Here is a 21,208-nt window from a genome sequence, read left to right on the forward strand (position 1 = left end):
TCCACTGTTTACAGTTATTTTAAAGTGCCATATGTAATTAAAATTATGCAAATATTTGTAAAAATACCTTAGCCTGGGTAAGGTATGTACCGCACTTAATATTTCAATAAGTGTGCATGCAGTGCTTGTATAGCAGTGCCAAACATAACATTTTGAAAAATGAACCTTTAGTAAAACCGTCAGACGCAGAGTGGTGAGTTCTGTGGAGGATATCACTGGGAGAAGCGACACAATACTGGGGTCTCTATCTGGATTAACCAAGGAACTTGTGAAAAATTTAACATCAGCTCAGTATTGATGGGTTTCCTAGTCAGTAATCTGCTGGACTGGCAATAGCTATTTTGAGCCCTTTCCGTTCTGGGCAAGGGAGTTTCACTTGCACAAAGCGGATGGGCAGGTGCCCTTCAATCTGTCGTCAAAGGGCTCGTGGCCCGGCGGGTCCCGCAGAGGCGATGCCGGGTGCTCCGCACCGCTGCCCCGCTCCGGCCCCGCCGCTGGGCGGGGGGAGACGCCCCCGCGCCCCGCCTGCGCTCGCAGTATTTGCCGTTTACCTGCAAATCGCAGACGGTGGAGCCATGAAAGCCCGAGCGCTGCTTATAAACGCATAAAGCATGGAGGGAAGGCAGCATGTCTGAGGGCGGGCGGCGGGCGCTGCTGCGGCGAGCGGGCTGGCAGGCTCGCCCGTGGCGGATCGGGGCGCCGAGGAGGTGAGGGGGGAACAGGGTCTGGGGGAAACCATCGCCTTCCCAGCACCTCTCCGCGCTGGCCGTGCCCGGGGGAACGGGGCGGGGGCTGCCCACCCGTGGGCTTTAGTGGGACACTGCCGGGGCAGGGGGGGGGGCGCAGCGACCCCACCCCCGCGGTGAGCTCAGGAAAAAAAAAAACAGCAAACAAACCAAACAAAAAACCGTCGGGGTGTGGGTGGGAAAAACCCTTCATTGTTGCCGTGGCTGCTCCTCACCTCCCAGGCGGCGCTCCGCGGTGCCAGGATTTCCCTGCAGCCCGGCCGCCCCGCCGGCAGCGCCGCCTCCCCGCGGCTCCGCTCGCCGCCCGCGGCCCCGCGCCGCGCCCCCGGGACACGGGGCGCCGCCGCCGCCGCCCGCGCACTGACAGGCGCTCACAGGTGCCGCGCTCGACCCGAGTCGCGGAGGGGCGGCCCCGCTGCCCTCCCGGCTCCGCACCGGCGGGAGGGAGGTAGCTCGGGAGGGAGGAGCGGCGGGGGAGCAGCCGGCAGCGCCGTAAGTCGGGGAGCGGGGGCGGCGTGTGCGCCGAGCGGGGCGCGGAGTGGAGCGGGGCCCGGCACGGCCCCTCGTCCCCTGCGGAGCGGCGGCGGGGCCGCACCGCGCCCGCTCGGCGGGCAGGGAGGGAGCCTCCGGGGGAGCGGGGGCACCTGGGGGTGGCCGGGGAGAGCATCCATTAATGCGCGTGTTCGGCGGCGGGGGGATTTGTACCGGAGCCATCGCATCGCCAAGACGGTCTGGGGGTGTTCCTACATCCCTGAAACCCCCAGCTGAAACTCGCCCCTCGGCTTAAATTTTCTTCCTGTCGTGTTGTGACCTACGTGATTCCGTGCCCTCGCCTGGGAGGCGGAAGGCATACGTACCTACATCGCCCCGAAACAGCGCGGCGGTTCTAATGCGGGATGTCCCCTCCTGCCGCGCCTTTCTGCGTGGGTTTAAAAATAGCCGGGGGGCTGCGGGGGCCGCACCTGGGGCGGGCAGGGGGCTGGGGGCAGGCAGCGGCCCCCGGTGCTGCTGGGTGCCGAACAAAGAGTTCCGAGTCGGGAAGTCAAATACGAATTTGTATTGGGTTGCTAATGAAGACATGCGGGCGGTATGTTAATAAGAGGGACTTGATTTATTTTCGCCTGAAATTAAAAAGAGGCCAGAATAGAGGAAGTAATTAATTTAGGACTTGCGTCACTGTAGATTGTTGTTACGTTTTAAAAATAGGAAGAGGGCTTATTATGAAATGTTTAATGTAACAAATACGATCCTGATCTCTTACTTTCCTTTGTAAAATATCTGGGGGAGGAAGGCAAAGGAGAGCTCCCGGGAGTGTAATTACTCACGCATGGACCATTATGTTTGGTTACATACAGCCTATAAGTATGTAACGTTGTTCAGCGAAGCACAGGGGAAAAAATCTGAGGCTTTAAGGTATGAAAATCTAAAGCCGAACAATTCTTAAGATGGACGGTACCAGAAATCTTATAATCCATGTGCTGTGGTTCAGACGTGTAGAGGAATGACAGAGATACCAAAAAAGGCATCATGATACTCAGCTCAATTCCAGGAGCAGAATTTTCTCCTTCCCTAACAGAAAAGGAAAGCCCATTTCTGGAAGCAAGAAGTGACAGATGTGGCATCTCAGCAGCTGGCTAAACATAAAAGCATGTATCAGTAGGTGATTACTGTTGCATGGATTTATTTTTAAAGTGTCTTTTACTGAAAGGATCCAGCCTTTTTTAGTGTTAGCATTAAGATTTACTTTAGCTCTATGGCACGTTAAAAATAGTCTTTCAGCAGAAGCATTCAGAAAAGTAAGGGAAAACGCCTATGTTCAAGACACTCTTGCTTTGAACGTTTGTTTTTTGTTACAGCATGCAGAGGAGAGGAATGAGCAGGTTCTTCAGTTGGCAGGATAATACTGAAGGGAATGATTTTTCCTGGCCTCAGCATAAGCCAACGGTATCTGGGAAGGAAACAATGTGGCCTATCTCCTCCTTAGATTAGAGATAATCATAGTTACTGTTCTCTCAGGGACACCTTGTGCATCCACAGAAGTGAAAATCAGGCTGCAGAAACTACCTCTGTGGTTCTGCCTCTTCAGTGATGGGTAAAGCCAGCCAGAATCACCAGGAGGTGGCCTGGGTGAATTTCAGAAAGGAAAGAGATGATATCACCTAAGAGGCAGCCCAGAGCCATTCTTTCCCTGAGGCAGCGCGGCTCTGCTCTGTCCCTATTTGACTGTTGTGGCTAAATGTCACATTGACTTCAAAGAGGCGTCTAAAACTGTTCCAAACCACTTATATCAGCTTTACTGTAACCAAAGAAAGCCACGGTTCATGGCAAAACATGTTTTGTGCTCAGCTTTTCATAATTGGGTATGCTGCTTTGGTTTATAGTCTTCTAAGCTAGATTACTTCTTATAGAAGAAATTCTGATGCTCTGCCCAAGTCTTGAGAAATAGTTTGGAGTAGGAGAGGGAAATGGCATTGAAGAACAAATATCCCTGTGCCATGCAGAATTTACCATCAAGTTATCCTTCTCTTCTTGCCAGTGACCTCTATCCTAGGGGCTCAGTAATGCTCTCTGACCAGTTCTTTTCCTCCTATTCCTCACCCTCACTGACAGAATTGCAGTGGATCAAGTCTGGTCCCTTTTTGGGGGGATCACCTGGTGCCCGTTTTGGCCTTTCACAATGATGTAAAACACCACAGGCTTTGGCTCTCCTGCATGTAAATGTTACTTTTTGAAAACAAATAAAAAGCATAGCTTCTTTACTACTCCCCCCCAACCCGCCCCCATTATGATCAAGGCAGAGCAAATGTATTTTCTCAAGATCTGAACCATCTTGGGAAGAACTGACAGCCTCTCCCTCCCCCAGCAGTAAAACTGAACTTGTTGGGTGGTCTGTGCCTAATAGGCGCAGCCATGCTGCAGATATTGTATCCCCAGGGGTACAGCCCTCACAGGGGGTGGCAGTTGGCTGAAGGTGTATCTTGTGATGGGTTGGTTGGTTTTCTGTGTGATAGCAAGGTGAATTTCCCAAATAAATTCAAGTCTGAGCTTACATGGGGATGTGGGGAGTATTGTATTCAGGTGTTGGATGGCGAACTTTTTAAATTATTTCCTCTCGCTGCAAAGCAGACTTGTTACCAGCTTGTGAAAGTAGCTAGCTGGTGCTGATGGATGTGCCTGGGTAGAGCAGTGAGAGCAGATTCAAAGCACCACCTATGCAGGGGAGGGTTTTGTGTGAAGCAGAATGGCAGGCTGAGGTGCAACTACTGAGTACAAGCTCAGGTGAAGTTCACGCTGAAGAAGAGATTTACTTCTAGTGCTATGTTAAATAAGATTTCTGGATGATGTTCATGAAGATAAACATTGCTTACAGTATTTTACAATGTTCCGTATTTACATTTGTAATGTTATTGAGCAAAGATATTGATCCAGTGTGGTGGCTGGTGTGGGGAGGTGAGTATAACTGCAGCAGCTGGAACTGGCTGACAAGAAGACTAGCTTCCTCATAGTTTAAGGGTTAAATCAAGATATGCAGTAAAGCTTCAGGAAACACACTGCCAAGATAAAATGAGATGATTACAAATGGACAGAGTTGGCCAGGGTGACCAAGATATATTTATACCTTTACTTGGGTTTCATTGACATTTATGGAATAGTCGGGTGTAGAAACAGATGTTTGTCTTACAGTTCTGCCACTATTTAAGGCCGCAAGAGCACAGTTAGTTAATAGTTTTTGTAAGCAACTCTAAGATTTCTCTTTTGAGAGGCTAGTGAACTGTTGAATGTGTCTTACTCCTTTTTGTTTGTGTTGTGGGTTTTGTTTTTATTTTGGGTGTCTAATTTTTTAAGGAGGGAGGTAAGCTGTTTACAGCCTTCTGAGTGGCACATTTTAATGCCTAAAGCTCTGACAATGTGAAAGCAATAGCTGAATACTCAAACTAAATTGTATCTTCATGACCATAGTAGCTTTTTATGTGAGAGCATTTATTGAAAGGTACGTTTAGCAAAAGTAATTTGAAATAGTTATCTTAGAAATTATACAAGTTGCGCAATACTCAAGCAAAACCTGATGACTAGTATCTCATGAATGCCAGGGAGCCACATTAAGGGTTTCAACCCCCACTATGTGTGGGACCACAACATACAACTTAACTATGTAAATGTGTTAATGTTGTTTACTTGCACTGAATAATAGAAGGCGGCTCACAGAGTCTGATACACTGCTTTGATTTCTATCATAAAGGTCAACAGGGAACAAGTTAGATAAGAAACTAAATGGACTGATATAGTAAGTTATTGTGCTGGGGCTTATTTTGAATGAGCTAAGTGAACTTTTCTGTGATTATGTGTAAATAGCAGCTGACCTTCTGCAGAGATACAAGTGCTGATGGTGAGCTGTGGTCACTGAAACTAGGCATGAGTTGCTTAGTCAGGCCTGCAGACTTGTTTAGATCCATTTAGATAGCAATTAATTATTTTTTCTTTTTTAGGACATCTGTAGAGAACTTTCTAAAAATAAATACTTCTTCATGTCTTTGCTTGGAAGATCTAAAACGTAGAGCCTGGTGTATTTTTTTAATTCTGTCCTTTGAAATACCAGATGTTTCAATTCCAGTTCTCATTGTTTTGCTGTAGAAGTTTTAGGTGTATCTGAATATTTGTGTTGTGCCTTAAACAAAGGAAATGGGTGTTGAGTCTTCATTCCAAATGTTTTTTCACATTAGAATATTAGGAATGACCATAAAATAGTAAATAAAAGCAAACTATTAGCTTTTTATAAAAAATAGACTTCAGACTAACTCTTTAAAAGGTCTGTGCTGTGTAACAGTAAAGTTAGGCAAACCCCAAAACCTAAAGCCTGTTTTGCTGGCAAAATCAAGTATCTGTAAGTTGGAAAAATGCCTGTAGAAAATGGTGATATATATGTAAGTGCATTATGGTCACATTATTTCTCATAGCCCTCTTGCCTCAAACAGTATGTGGGGCAAATGAGATGAGAAGTAACAAAAAGAGAGGATCTGTTTGAAATTCTGTGCCAAAGCTGAAGGTCCTGCTCTGTCATAGTCCTTTTGTTTGGTGCCGAGCAACATTGTAATACAGGTGGTAAAGGAACCAAATAATGGTTGCACGAGTAATGTAATCTTGGGATTTCCTAACTTTGCATTCTTTGACTTTTCAACCTTAGTGTTCCACATACGATATTTCTAATTATGGGGTTCAGAATTCTCAGTGATACTCTGCAAGGAAGATCAAAGGTGCTTTGCTGCCACCACAGTCAGCATGTATGAAGCACTTCTCCAAAGAGGTTGTGAAACAAGCTTTCTGGCCGGCAGAGCTCTGTCATGATCTTCACAGAGTGAAGCCCTGAAAGAGTATGAGTAATATTATTTCAGATCTTCAGCAGAAAGCAAGGAAGAGTCAGGAAGGAGGTGGTAGACAAAATTTGAGGCTTAAGTCTTTAGTGAAGAACAGGCTGATGGATCTTGTTGCTTTGACAAAGACTTTCTATTTCTTCTATTCTAGTTAAGCTACTTACTGACTTCTAAGAAGGTGGTTTTCCCAAGCCATACAACTGGGTCAGCTCCTGTGTAGTAGACAGTGTTTTGTTTGGTTGGTTTGTCTAGTGCTTGAGTGGAGCACTAGTACTATGTGATGTACAGCAATATAATGCCAGTGTTACTGGGGATTTCCTCCCCCACATTTACATTCTTGCCTTTTTGTTTATTTTTTCCCTTAATTCATTTACATTGTCAGAAATTACATGACATCACTAATGGATTCCTCTCATCAAGAAAGTTTTTAAATTTTACAAAAATCAATATTTCAGTAACTTAGAAGCTTAAAAAGATTTCCTTGTGATACCAGAACAATTTTTGAATGTTCGTCTTCAATCTAATACTTACTAAATCTAACCTTTCAAATTGTATTCATTGAGATATTGTGGTCAGAAACAAGTTCCATTCTCTCTCCCTTCTGTGTGTATCTCCAGTTCTAGTCAAGTAAAACCTAAACCATGTGTTTACATATATCTTTTTTCATGAAGGCCTAAGTATTTTCTAGAAACCTCTAACTTCACCTTTTTCCTTCTGTTAATATGGTTCGGTGTATACTTTGATCTAGTTTGACTTTAATTCTGTTTATTCATGAGATTGGATACATTAGATCTGAAACTCTGGCAAAAATTACTTCAAGATGTGGTGGAGTTTAAGGTGAATGTTTTGGTTTGTTTTTTCTCTCCCCTTTTCTGTGCTTGAGATGCACACCATAAATATCCTGTCTTCAATGTGACAGACCACCATTAAGGAACGGCATTGTGTTCAGGAACTCTTGCCACTGCTTCTAATGATGAATTCTGTTGGGGAATGGTCACCAGTATTATTTTTTTGGCCTTTATTTTTGTATTATTTGGTAAACTGCCTTTTTGAAACTGAAGCATAGTTTCAATTTGGTTAAAATTTATCTCCAGAGAATGGTCAGGCCAATCTTTTCAATGTTCAGGTTTGAAATGATAACTTAATCTATTTTAATTTTACAAGCTCTCAGTCATTTGAAGCATTAATGTGACTCATTGATTCTTTGAAAGTACACATTTCTGTAACCACAAAGAATAAAACCAAAAGCATCTCTGACACCCGACACTAAAAGCTACATGTGCCACAGTTAAGGGTGAAGGAAAAAGGAAATGCAGGTTCTGCCTTTTGTAGTCTGATGTAAAGGCCAGCCACACCATTTCTCCCCAGCTCTGCAGTCCTTGCAAAGGCACTGTTCTGTAGCTTTTCCTTGAGTTTTCTGTATTCATTTGGAGAATGGTATGTGGCTGTGTAGTCTTTGGTGTTTCCCTTTTAAGGTTGCATGGCTTCTTCAAATAATGTTAGGGGTTAGCCCAGTTTAAGGAAGACTTAAACAGTAGGAAAGCTACATGTTGAGTGAAAGAGTGACAAGGAGAGAATAGTGCCATTGATTGTCCTGCATGTCAGATGCAGCTCACATGTTCTTGCTCCAGATACAAAAGATTACTGCTCTTCATCAAGTTTAAGCTGGTTCTTTGCTTGCTTATGGCTCTCTAGCAGATGACCTTGGAAGAATAACCACAGTTCATGAAAGGGTAAGATGCAGTGTATCTGGGGATCGCTTCTGCTTGGATGTTAAAAAAACATATGGGAATATGAAGGTAAAGAATGGAGTAGTGTGTTGACGCATAGGCTGTATATATGGCACAAAGAATTGTATTTTACTTCAGTCCAAACGCTTGGAGTGGAAAGCTGAAATAGGAGGGAGGTGGTGCTCACAATAGTTACAATTCTGTTGCAAAGGTAACAGCACTCTCTTCCCCAAAAGACGCAACAACTGGAAATATTTTTTGTGAGATTCTGCTGTTGTTGTTTTATGTCTGCATAATTCTTAGTATACTAGGTACTTGGCTTGTGATTAGGTCTTCTGATGCTACAATAGTACAAATTTATAGTAATACATTGCTCAGTTTGGTCATCTTGCCTGGAAGTAAATTGCAGAATCTAGTCAGTTTGAAGAAAACCTTAAATGAAAAGGTTGGATTGGTAATGTTATCATATCTGTTTTAAACTTGTTTCTTATTAATGATATGCAAAGTAATTAGTGGTACAGAGAAGTCCTACAGACTGAATAGAAAATCTGTTGTTAGGAACAACATAGTGGACTGAGCAGACAAGTAATTTGTATGGCAGCTGCTCTGTTCCTGTATGTCCCTGTCCCACTTGCACAGCATGATTCTTAGTGAGGAGGGAGGCTATGTTTCTTCTGATTTTGTCTGTATGCACTCTCTGGCATGATGAACACCCATCTCAATCTCCAGAGTCTTTTAGATAAGATCCGCTAAGGTCAAAAGCATAGAATCATAAAACTGTTTTGGTTGGAAAAGACCTTTAAGATCATCAAGTCCAACCCTTAGACAACAAAATTATCCATTTTGTGGCAGTGGGCTGAACAACTCTCTTAAAAATACATATTTCTAGTTCCAAAGAAGAAAAGTTGTAATAGCAAAAGCCCAAGTAGGTTAGGAATCTGTAGGAGTTCCTAAAGGAATTTGTGAGGACAAAAATTAAACACACCTTTCCAAATGAAAGCAATGAACAATCAAGCAGTTTATGCTGCAGACAGCTTTCAGATTTTTGTCTAAGAATTAATTTCACTTTTAGTTGCAGTAGTTATTTTAACTTGAGACTACAACAGTACCTCAATACTTTGGCAGAGGACTATGCAACAGTATAACAGTTGAGTTGCTGAGATATGCTCTGACAACTTATAGGAAGAAGAGACAGGAGTAGTATCTAATGAAGCAACAGCAGAGAAGTTGGAAGCTTTTTTACACTGGCTTTGGTAAGAACAGTATATCCATTGAAATGTAAATCCTTAAGTGTATTCAAGTGATCACTGAAAATACAGTTATAATCAACACAAAACTGATGAAACTGTAAGGAAAGAAGTAGGCCTCAATGTCCAAATGAGCAGTCTAAACATGAAATTAACTCCTGTTGCTGAATTCCAGCTAATTTTCATGCATCAAGCCTGCTTACCTGTCTTTCTCCCTTGCATCTATGCATAAGGGTCTATGACTTAGCCACTTCCACTGTCCTCCATCTCTACATCCCTATGCAGAGGTTCTGTCCTTCCTCTGAATTTAGGTTGATGGTTATTCCTTTGTGTTGAGTTGTTTGTGGGTATAGAGCAATGTAAGCAGGAGGGGTGGTATTTTTAATGGAGAGGGGATTTTGGAAGACTAGCTGGCAGACATGAAGCTACTGAATCTCACAAAAATTATAGTTAAAAAACCTCAAAACTGACTGTCCTGGTAATTCACAGTGACAGGAAAAGACACATTCCCAGACACAAATTTGAATGTCAGGACTAGCTTTAACAGCACAGAAGTGTCAGAACATTTTAGTAAGGCTGTGAATTTTGATGGGTGATGTATGCATAGGAGTAAAAGCTGTTACAGTAGACCAGGGGAGTAGAAATAAGTAATTTTGGTTTGTCTCAGTAGAGGAACAGTTTAACAACTTCAGTTAAAATTCTCCCACCTGTTTATAATCTTCCCAATAAACAAACATATACAGATTGCTGCAGATGAAAGGTAGAAAGTGTTGGCTTGAATGGCATAGTCTGATATTTACAAACAACTCTGAAAATGAGCTTTAAAATGGAAGCTTCCAAGACATCTGAAGAGTAGGTGGACATGTTAAAAAGGCATCATTTAAGAAATTGTGTGTATACTCTCTGTAATAAAACAGTGTGGTATCTGTGGAAGTAGGAGCAGCTGTGTGTGTATGTTAAAAAATCTGTGTACGTTAAAAATCCTCGTCTGAAATGGTACCAGATAATTTTTCAGGTGCTCTGATTCAGTGTGTTTTTTCAGTCCATCTGGCGAAGTAGCTGTCTTGGCTTTCTGCATTTCAGAGTTTGTAGGTTTTGGGTTAATGTCCTGAATGTACAAATATGGTCCCAAAGTCAAGTTTAACGATAGAAATAATATATAGATGTGGCTTGAAAAGAAAGGATAGAGTATTATCAAATTCAAGAACTATGTCAATTTCTGTTGAGTAAAAGGGAATGAAGCCACATGACATTTTTTCATTGTGCTTTTCTTCGAAAGTAAGTACCTGAAGTTGGACACTGGATTCTGCTCAGTCATGGATTTGAGATACCATTGTTAGAAAGTTGTACTTTAAAATGTCTGTAACTTAAATTTAGTCTACCTTGTTCACTAACCAGGCTAAGTTGTTGTGAAATGTGTGCCCTTCTGCTTGCACAGCATCAGAAGAGAAACAGCTTTTAAAGCTTGCAGATCTCAAACTGTTCGTGGCAATTTGACAGGAAAGAGTTTATTCAGTTCTACATGCAGGATGTGAAGTAGTGTCAAACATAGATATCTATTTTTTTTTCTTTCTATTTGGTGCTGAAAGACAAGAATTCTCCAAACACAACAGTTTAGATCAGAGCTCTATTTTGCTAACTTCCAGGAGATTTGCCCTTTCAACCTTTGTAACCATCTTGATGGCCAAGAAAACAATCTGTGGACAAAAGGACTCTAAAAATTTAGTATGGCTTTCCCTAGATAAAAATGTTTTTCAAAATATTATTAAGAGAAATGTCACATATTTGGGGAAGAATACTGTTTATATCTTGAATGATAAAAGCCAGAATAGACCATTGGGAACTTGCCTGTCACGAGTTTTAGGCCTTTTCTAAATTGTTACCCAGTTCTGTCAGTACATCTGATTCAAACAATTCAGGCAGAGCTAGGAGTCAATGGGCAGGTTTTAGATGTTTTGTTGGGGTTTTTTAACAAAAATCCAAATAACACAGAATCCATCACAAGCCTTGGTAAATTGTTCTACTGTCAAGAAAAAGTACATTTTCTTTCTTACCCTGCTTTGTTTAGCTTCAGTCTAGCAGACATAAATGATAGTATTGGTCTTGTGGCTCTTCTGAAAATTATTTTTTTTTTTTTGGTGACATTCTCCTGGAATTGTGGCTACCAGGACTGGACATGGTGATGGCCAAACACAGAATTGCTGGACCTTACCTTTTCCTTGTCAGTACCCTCTTATGCAGCAGGGAATTGCAATAGCCTCCTGTGACTACAGCACAAAACCATGAGGTGTAACACCAAGTGACTCAAGCAGTTAATCTTTATTGTTTTTTAAGCTATCAGAAAAGTGTCATTAGTAGCCGTCAAGTGCTATAATGTTTTGACATGTTAATTTTGTTTCATTCTTGCTTCCTGCATCTACTATTGGAATACTCTAGGAAAAAGAACAGAAATAGGAGTTCATTGTACTTCCTGGGGTGAGGGCTGTTGCTTTCCAAATGCAGCGTGCATACCAAGATGTTCATTATATGGGTAAAACCCTTTTTTGCACTCTGCTGAGGGCATGAATGCTAAGTTTGACCAAGGAGCAAATTGCTATATCCAGGTGCCTAGTAAATGACAGCCTTTCAGTGAAAAGTCCAAGAAGAACATTTTGGTGTCTGGAAAGACATATCAGAAAAATTTCTGTATCTTCTGCATAAGAACGATGACTAGCAAAAGGCATAATTTATTAAGCTTAATCAAGTTCTAAATCAGTCCTTGGTTCATCTTGTTGAATAGTAAGCCACTGGGAATGTAACAGCCAAAATGCAAGGCAGATTAAGAGCCTCTCTGGATTTTTCAGGTATTTTCGATTTTCAGGTATTCATAATACTTTTGTTTTTAAAGTTGAGATTTCACTTTAAGATGTAATGCTCTTTCAGCCTGTATTGGCACCCTGGGTGAAACTGCCTGCCTCCTTTCAGACAGTCTGAAATATTCACTTTGGGAGCTGTGAACTTTCTTAATCAGCAGCTGCTAACCTGGGAACCTGGCGACTATTAAAAGTTAACTGTTCTACTGCAAGCTGCTAATGTGTTGTATTTGGAGAGTTTTGGTTTACTAATTAGGTGCAGATTTTTTTTTCTTTTCATTGTTGCTTGGGCCTTTCTTCCAATGCTAAATGTCTCTGCCTTCCCACTTTTGTTCTCTAAAGTGAATGGATTATGGTCTTTTCAGGAACGGCAAGAGTTTAACAGTAGTTAGGGTGGCAGGATTTTTGTTTCAGAAAATGTATATATTTAACTTGAATTATTGCAGGATAACCTATATTTAGTGTTCTGCGTTTGAGATTTTAGACTAACAAAACAGCAACAAAATCCCATTTTTCCCCAAGAGTTTAACTTAAGAAGCATAGGACTATAGCAATAGGAGTGTTGACGAATTATTTCCAACATGGATCTTTGTAGCTGTTGGTGAACAGTTTAACAATTTCCTCCAGTAAGGATCTCCTTGGGCTCCTTCCTTGGAGCCCAAGTATGCTGCCCCACTGCTTCCGCAACCAGAAGGAGCATAAGTCTGGTGAATCCTGGTAGCGCCCATGTACAGAGGAGAAGGAATGTCAGTTTGGTAATATCATCGTCCTTTTAGAACTTACTGTAGATGCCTTTTGCTAGGACTGTGTTTCAAAGAATTTTGGTTATGATATTTCTATTCCTTCCCATGTGAGCTATATCCAGAGAGCCAATAATTTCTTCCCATCCAGTACTGAAGGAGCAACACTGAGATGTTGATGCCCTCCTTGGATGCAAGTTCCCTCTTGAATTTCTTGTGTGTACTGTCTCTGGCCATGTGCTCTTCTGTAATTCAGGGAGCTGAAGTGTGTTGCTTCCCTGCATTTTGACAGAGGCTATCTCTGCTAAAGAAACAATATGGACTTTTACAAGAGAAGAGATCCCCACACTATGCCTTAAATTAATGCAATCCGGGTACATTGTTGCTGTATTAAGTGTGTGTGTGTGTTTCTGAATATGGATTGGATTTGCACTTGGGCAATTGACCTCAGTTTTGCTCCCCTTGCCTACTAAGGAGAGCAGGACTAGCTGGCCACTTCTGTGGCTTGGATTCTGACCATCTTTACATTGGTATTGTTTTCAGAGTTGGTGGGATCTTTTTGTCACAGTTATTGTGGTTTTTTGTTTGTTTGTTTTTTGTTCAAGCTGGTGGTTTGTGTTATTTTAGCTTTGATTCCCTCCCCCCAGCCTCGTTTGAACAGAGGTTTTTGTCAGCATTGCAAGTGTCTGTCCTGGGCTGTACAATGTGTGTGTCACTTTTCCTTAAATTTCCAAAGGATGGTAAACCACGCTAATCAACATATCGCTCCTACCATGACTTGAATTCTGACTTCCTGAAGCTTGCAAGAGCCATTAGAAACTTGTTTTAAATAACCTTCATTAAAGCCAGAAGTTAATATTATCTACTTACTGAAGTATTAAGTAAATAAATGTGCCATTTACACAGGAAAGCAGGTCCCCAAATTATGTTCTTCTGTTTTTCTGCCTACACTCCACTGCCTTCCACACTAGCTGTATGAATTAGTACACAAAAGACTTGAGCATGTGGTAACAGCTCATTCTTGGTCAAGACGGAGGTGCACCCATGCCCAAAGGGATTGCTGCACCTCGTTTCTGTACTGCTAGAGTTGTATAAATAAGACATGTGATGACCAAGCAGAGTTAGAACAGTCTAGCAGCAAGTGTCACAATACAGTGTAAGGTCTTGGCATGTGTGTGCTTTGTTTCAGAACTGGCTTCTCTCAACTCTGAAGTAATTAGTGCAACACAGATAAGGTATAGGCTTAGTATATTTAGCTGGTGTTGGTCTAGTCAGACCTAAATATAACTTTTGCCCTGTGCAACTGATTGATTCTCCTATGTGTCCCCCAGTACTCTGTAGCATGAGGGGCAAAATGTCTGAGATTTCCAAGAGGTAAGCTACGGCATTGCTGAAAAGCCAGGTGATTGTTAAATTATGGTTGAATTTGGCTGTTGGACACCTGGTATAGGTCTCCTCAATATCCTGGGAGTGGAGTGTCACTGGTGATCTGTCTTAATTCTGTGGACAATGGTTTTGGCAATGGATTTTATATTTAATGGTCAGCTTCAGGATCTCTCTCCCCTTTGATCTATCTCTGTTGTTGGAAGTAGCATAAGGAACACAGTAACTGGTGCTGAGGAGTAAAAGGGAGTGAAAGGGACCTGCAAATGCAGAGCTGTGCTTCTGAGGTAGGAGCGAGGGAAAAGAGTTGTCTTGTTGAACTTGATGATCTTAAAGGTTTTTTCCAATGTAAATGAGTCTATGCTTCTATTTGGCCTGTGAGGGTTGCAGAGAGGTGCAGCTGCGTGTTGTCATTTGTTACCTAATGTCTAGCCTAGTTTCTGTTGAAATATCTGATTAATTTTGGGGGTTTTATTAATGTGGGTTTTGGAACAAATTAAATGTGACCAAGATCCCAGCAAGGATCTGAAATCTTTCTGCTAAAGAACTCTTTATACAAATTAACACCAATTTGCATCATTAAGCGCACGCTTCACTTGGGCTGCCCAACAGGATTGAACACTGAGACAGAAATTGCCTCTTGCAGTGCCTTTCTTATAAGGTGACAGCCACTCAGGCCCAGGTTGTGCTTTGGCGAGCACGTGCGTGTTCTTTTGCAGCCTTTCTGAGGAGGGGGTAGTTGCTTTACAGCAGTCTGAGTTTGCTGCGATCCTCCTCAAAAGGGCCATGTATCTTCAATTTCTTCAGATACTGACTAGCAGTTGGATATTCCGTGCCTCTCCTTATGTGCCCCGAGGGATTTACAGTGTTTTAAGGTGTGTGAGAAGGTTTGTTCAGGTAGGAGAGCTCATCATAAAAAGTTGTAACTTGTTTCTTGCAACAAAGGCAAGTTGTTGTTTTGGTTGAGTATGGTATTACACCACTGTGTGTGTCAGTGTCAATTTATGCCAGGCTTTAAATAGGATACTTTGTAATGAGTTTGTTTTCTGGTAGCCTGTAATCCTTTCAGGCTAGCTAACATTAATGAGCGGCAGCATTACTGTGGCTGGTTTTCGTTTGATCATGCACAGCCCTAGTCAGGAAATGGGTGAGGAGCATGAGTCATGATTACATTACCCTAATGTGACTGCCTACTTGAAGTTTTCTTTTTGCCGCCAATACGCTTTCCCTTGACACTACTTCTGAAAACAAAATGTCCATTTTGGAGCACTTTGAAATATTGACCTTTAAACAGAGGGATTTATGTTCTCTTGCAGTCCCAAGGCAAAGTTCTAAGTGGGAGCCCCTGCAGAGTGCAGAGAGGACACGAACGTTTGCAAAATGCTTTTCCAAAAAGCTGCAAAGGACAGGACTTGACTTGCAGTACATTAGGTCTGCTTGGGTTCATTGGATCCAGCATGTTTCTCTGACCCATTTAATTATTCTGTCATGTTGCCTGCACATGCAAGCTTGAGGTCCGGTCTTCTCTACACACAGATGCTGTCATCTCATTCACCGTTTGGGTAAGCTGTGTCTTAGAGATGTACTTATCTTTTGAAATATGGCTGCAGTGACGGGAAGATAAGTGCTGAGTGCTGGCTGAGGTAAACCCCTGAGTGTTGAGGAGGTAGCTTTAGTGGGATTTGAGACAGCAGCATTTCAGACAGTTTAATTAAATACATGGGGCTTACAGTTTAAAAGAAATATCAACGGCTAATCAGTAAACTAGCTTTAGCACTGAATTGTCACTGTGCCAATCTGAATATTCAGACAGTATACCTCTGTACAAGTGCTGAGTATATTGATTTCTTTCAAATTAAACTGATCAACTCTGCCTAGTTTTAAGACCAGTATGTGAAACACGACTGTTGGCACAGAGAGTGAATGCACTCTGATACTGCTTGATATATTTCAGAAAAAAAGAAGTCTGATCAATCTGGGACAAGCAACTCAAGTTAACAGAACCAAGCATCTGTGGCAGAGAGATCTCAGGAGGAAATGGGGACCCCTGCGCTGCTGTCCAGCATGATGTGTCCCTATCAGCTGGGGCATGTCACAGGTGCCACTGACATGCTGCGGAGCAAAGCCAGAATATGAGATGTGTTTCAGTTGTCACTTATTCCTCCAGATTCTTACTTCCCTCAAATGGTGCCTTCAAATAGTGAAGTTGTTTTGTTAGGAGTTACACTATAAACTCACAGTGAAGATGGAATTTCTATTGTTTTTCCTTTTGTTTCATATCAGGGTGATAAAACAGTTACTTTAGTTGTATTGGCAATCTACTTCAAATTGCATATAGATTAAAAAAAAAAATAGAAGCTGTATTTACTCCATGATTTCATCCCCATTCCTAGAAGTGGGCATAAGTTGGACCAAAAAAAGAAATTATGTGAAGATTTTTGTAACTCATTGAAGAATCTCCTTTTTTCCATCTACCCCAACCCCATGCTCTTTGATCTCATTTTGATGACCATTCAACTCTCTGAAGGAGGTAAACTGCAACAGAGCAGAGGATTCATCCTTTTTCTATGTAATAAAACAAATGAGTCCTGTGCAACCCTATATTTTTCTGTAGCTTTGTACCTCTACCTGACTGTTAGCCTTCGCATATTGAGGGCTCTTTGGCCTTCAAGTTTGTTTTAAAAATAGTTTATCAGCCACTTCAAGATGGTAAATACTTATTTCAATGGAAGCACTTTGAGAACTGAATAATGGGAGAACTGGTGATTATAATATGCCTATGTCACTTGTGTGTTTCAAGGGGATGATAAAGAATATTTGACTTGGAGATGAAGGGTATTTGAGAGTTGGAGGTGGGGAGTTCAGGGTAGGGGTTCTGGGGGTTTTTTGGTTGGTGGGTTTTTTTGGGTTTTATTTTTTATTGAGATCTTGCAATATGATTTTATTTTAGATTACCTTTTGCCAGGAGCTACTAGTTAAGGTAATGTTAAGCTAGAGATCCTTTTAAAAAAAAAAGTAATAGTATCATCTTAGATATGGTTCAAAAAACTTTCTCAACGTGACAGCAGCCTTGGGAACTGTAAGGCGGAAGCTACTGGACATACCAAGCCATTTTTACAACAGAAGTGAGTGAAATCTGGCTGTAATTCCGTGGACATTTTTTCTTGCAGAAGAGTTGATTAAGAATTGCCCATCCATTCTGCCAGAACTCCATGCTCTCAAAGGGTGGTGTCTCATGAGACAGCTTCATGAGCTTGTTGCAGCTCAAAGTAGCAGTCTTACTCCTAGCCTTGTGATTTTACACCCGTTTCCTATTTAGTTTTCACCCAGTTCAGTGTGCTGAACTGGCTTATAAGGGGTCAAGTGTGTGCATGCAGTAGGGGGGGAAAATGCCTTTCTGACTGCAGCAGTTATATTGAGCTTGAACTCCTTGAAGGATTGCCTTCAGTCACACTGCAGCTGTCAGTAAGCTTTTACTGTAAACTGAGTCAGTGGGGAGAACTGCTGCTGTGAGTGGTTTGCAGCGTGGCTTGTAGGTCTGCCTGGCCACAGAGGGTACAAGGAACTGCGGTGCAGAACTGGGAACCAGCAGCGAGGAGTGAGGAATCCAGGGTGGGAACTCCTTAAACCAGCCTTGAGAGCAGAGCTGGGTTGGGGAACTACACCCTCTGTGTCAAAAGAGAAAGCCATCTATGCTAACCTGCTCAGAACTAAAAAGTGTGTGGATTCATAATCCACTTAAACTGATATGAGTTCTGGCTGACATCAAAAGGGGCAGCACTGCCTGTCTCAATCCACATCTTCCTAAGTTCTTCCATATGACAATACCATCACTTACATGAACATGGCTTGAGCTGCGTCAGGCAGCTGTGCTGGCTAAAAACTGTTCCTTTCTTCTCTCTCAGCAGTTGAGATTTTTCAACCAGAGCAGCCACCTAACCTTTTAGGTGGCACATAAGCTCAGGTTATAGTTGGGGGTGTGGGTGTGCATTGGGGGTGTTCCAGATTTCACAATTGTTTTCCTTTGGCCCAAGAGAACTGATGGACATCTTTTTAAGCCTCTCCATCATGTGACTTATGAGTTTATGGTCCCCAGCTATTTGCTCCTCTAGTCTGCTGGCTTTGTAGGAGGAAAAGTGTGACTGCTTCACTGTACAGTCTGACGTAGCATAACCTCACCTTCAGCGGTTGCATTAGTTAAGGTGCTAGACTTTGTACTGACATGTACCTATGCCTAAATCTGCATGGTCTTGCACTCAGCCAGTTTTTGAAAGCCAATGATAAAACTGAACTATATGGTATTAAATCTGTATATATGAATGTACCAGCCAACAAAGCTAAGGAGAAGGTAATAAAGAGGGACCTTTTTTGGTCCATGGAGCTGAACAACACAATACAGTGAGTTCATTAAATTCCTATCTCTGGAGAAGAGAAAGGGTTTTATTATTCTGGAAAACATGCTAACTGTTAGAAGCTGAAAGAAAGCTGTGACTGAAACCTGATGGAAGGTGAAAAAAATGTTTGCTTGATTAAAAAAAAAAAAAAAGGAATTATTTAAGACATCCTAATAAGTGGTCAAAAGCACAACTGGAAAAGACGACTATAAGGCATTTGACTTAATACTGCATCACAGCCAGTTTTTTAGAATGTTAGTCCTCTGCAGTGGCAACAAAGCAAGTATTAAAAAGCATTTAGAATCTCAGAGTACATATCAGAAAGAAGTCAGTATTAGAGGGACATATTTCTATTGAAATAATGCAGAGGTCTTTTTATACAGCATTGAGCTGCATAGTATTTTTATGAGCTGCCTGTAAATAAGTGTAAAATTGTTGCAGTACAAAGTTGCAGGTGGTCGAGATTGGTGAGGAAGTATCTTCATGAGGAAGATGGAGAAATCTCAACTGATTTATTGATTGACAGCTTGAGCACGTTCAAGTATGATGTTTTCTCTTTCTGAAGTATGGCCTTGCTTTTTATCCTAAACAATATAAATCTAGCTTATTTTCTGGAGAACAATAGCTTGGAAAGCTTTCTTCCCCCAAGGAATAGAGTCTTACTGGATAAACAGTATAATATGAGCACTACCATTGGCTGTGCTGGCAAAGTTTGTTGATTAAATGAATAAATGTGTGTATTCATCCTAAAAAAATAGAATGGGGAAGTCCACTCAGACCTGAGAAATGGTAGTGATAACAACTTTCTGCTTTTGCCAATGTAGTTTATTCTGCTTGGAGAACTCATTTTTGTTACACCAGCGTAAGAACTCTTAAGTGGCTTGTAATATTATCCTAACTTGTAAATACAGGAAAATTCCTGTTGTAAGATGGTGAGGATAAAAGCAGAAATATGATCTTGTTTATAAACAAGGCAGCAATGATGAGAAGAAAGAAGTGATTTTTATCTGTGTATAAGCTGTTAGGGAGAATGATACTGAAATGTTGTCGCTAATTCTGATGTTCTCTCAAAAGGATGTTGGAAAATTGGAAAGGGTTCAAAGGAGGGAGAGAGGGAGGGAGGGAAAAGTATTTGAAGGCTTAAAATTACTTCCCAGCATCACCACATGAGGAATTCCCCCTGTTCACTTCTATCAAAAATGATGACTGAGAAACAACTCGATTAGTATTCAAGTACCTTAACAGGCATGAAGGTTACTGGTTGATAAAAGGCCTTTGTAATCTCACAGACTGATACAGAATAAAATAATAACTGCAGACTGGGGCCAGTTGCTCAAATTAGACAGCAGCCCCAAATTAGATAACTTCAGCAGCTCCCTCCTGCTGTGTTGGTACAGCTGTCTGAAGGATATAATGAACCATGAAAAAGATTTTTGTTTTTCTTTTTCAAACCAGGTTGGCTTTGTTTCATTTCTTTTTCTTGTAAGGTAAAATGAAAACTCTTAAATAGGTGGAATACCTCCTTCATTTCAATATAATGCACAAGTACTTTAATGGTTTAGAGCTGAAAGTGTTCCCTGATTAATATAATTTACTCTGGCTTTGTCCATTTGAAAGGGTATTATGCAGGGAAAGGTAGCAATATTTAAAGGAGTCAACAATTAAAAATAATTTCAGGAACTTGTTTTTTCTTCATTCATGAACCTAGGTTTTAGCGGGGAAGAGGAGGGTGCTGGAGAAAGGGAAGATACCTGGAGAGAAAGTCACTGGATGCAGCCTGCCCCTGTCTGTGCATTACACTTAATGACAATTAATACTTCAGGTGGACTGCTCAGAGCTAGTGTACTATTTATCTCTGATTTACGTGGGAAAAAGTGTTTGTAGCAAGGGTGATGAAAATGTATCCTTATATGATTTTTCTTACATTTCCCGTTCACTTTCCCTTCTAAAGATGACTGATAATGAATTAATTACTTTGCTTTATTATTATTATTATTTCTCCCCAGCTAGTGTATAGCTGAAGTTTTCCAAGCCTTTCTTGTCATTCGTTAATACACTTGTATTATGGAGCATATTCACATTTTCTTAGTTATCCTGAGCAGACAATTGTTTCAACAATTCAAGCTGCTTCAAATAGCAGTATCTTGGAGTATTTAGCTGCTGTTAATCTGGAAAGATATATCAGGTGGAACTCTGCAGGGCTATCTTCCATCTCTCTTATTTCACAATATTTTCATGAATGATTTCACTGTATGCTTATTACATCAACAGATGATGCTAAAACTGTATGCTGTAGAGGCCCAGATTAAAATTCCAAGTGATCCTGACCATTTGAAGTGTTTGAAATTAATAGAATGCAATACAGTGAGTATGGAGGCTTTGTTACAGGGGCATAGCCAAGAACAAGATGTAGAATAACTGGCTAGACAACAGTTCTTCACTAAAGGAGCTAGGTTTTCAATGGACCACAAACTAAATATAAGCCAACGACATTGTGATGTTGAAAGAAAAATGCAGACACTCTATTAAGAGAGAAATTGAAACCTCTGCTTGAATATTGTGTTTGCTTTTGGTTGTATTTGAAGAAAGATTTGAGCTGAGGGGAGGAAGACCAGAAAAGGAGGTTGAGGGGAAGCAAACTGAGTTCCAGAAAACATGACCTGTGTTGAAAGACTGAAATCTTTGTGGTGTTTAATCTGAAGAAGAAAAGGCTGAAAGGAGATGCATAAAATAATGAACTGCATTCA

At 41.4% G+C, this 21,208-nt stretch overlaps 1 protein-coding gene across 2 annotated transcripts in view; it reads left to right on the forward strand.

The window, feature by feature from the left end:
- The first annotated feature begins 555 nt into the window (after window positions 1–555).
- CDC42EP3 (CDC42 effector protein 3) overlaps window positions 556–21,208 on the forward strand; it is a 30,107-nt gene continuing 9,454 nt past the window's right edge. Inside the window, exon 1 of one of the 2 annotated variants that reach the window (XM_055726066.1) lies at window positions 556–707. The gene's annotated coding sequence lies outside the window, so the exon portion shown is untranslated. Of the gene's footprint in view, window positions 708–1,024; window positions 1,239–21,208 lie in introns of those variants that run through there. The other variant, XM_055726065.1, reaches the window with a different exon arrangement.

This window comes from Falco cherrug, chromosome 13, assembly GCF_023634085.1.
Source record: "Falco cherrug isolate bFalChe1 chromosome 13, bFalChe1.pri, whole genome shotgun sequence".
Classification (NCBI taxonomy): Eukaryota; Metazoa; Chordata; class Aves; order Falconiformes; family Falconidae; genus Falco; species Falco cherrug.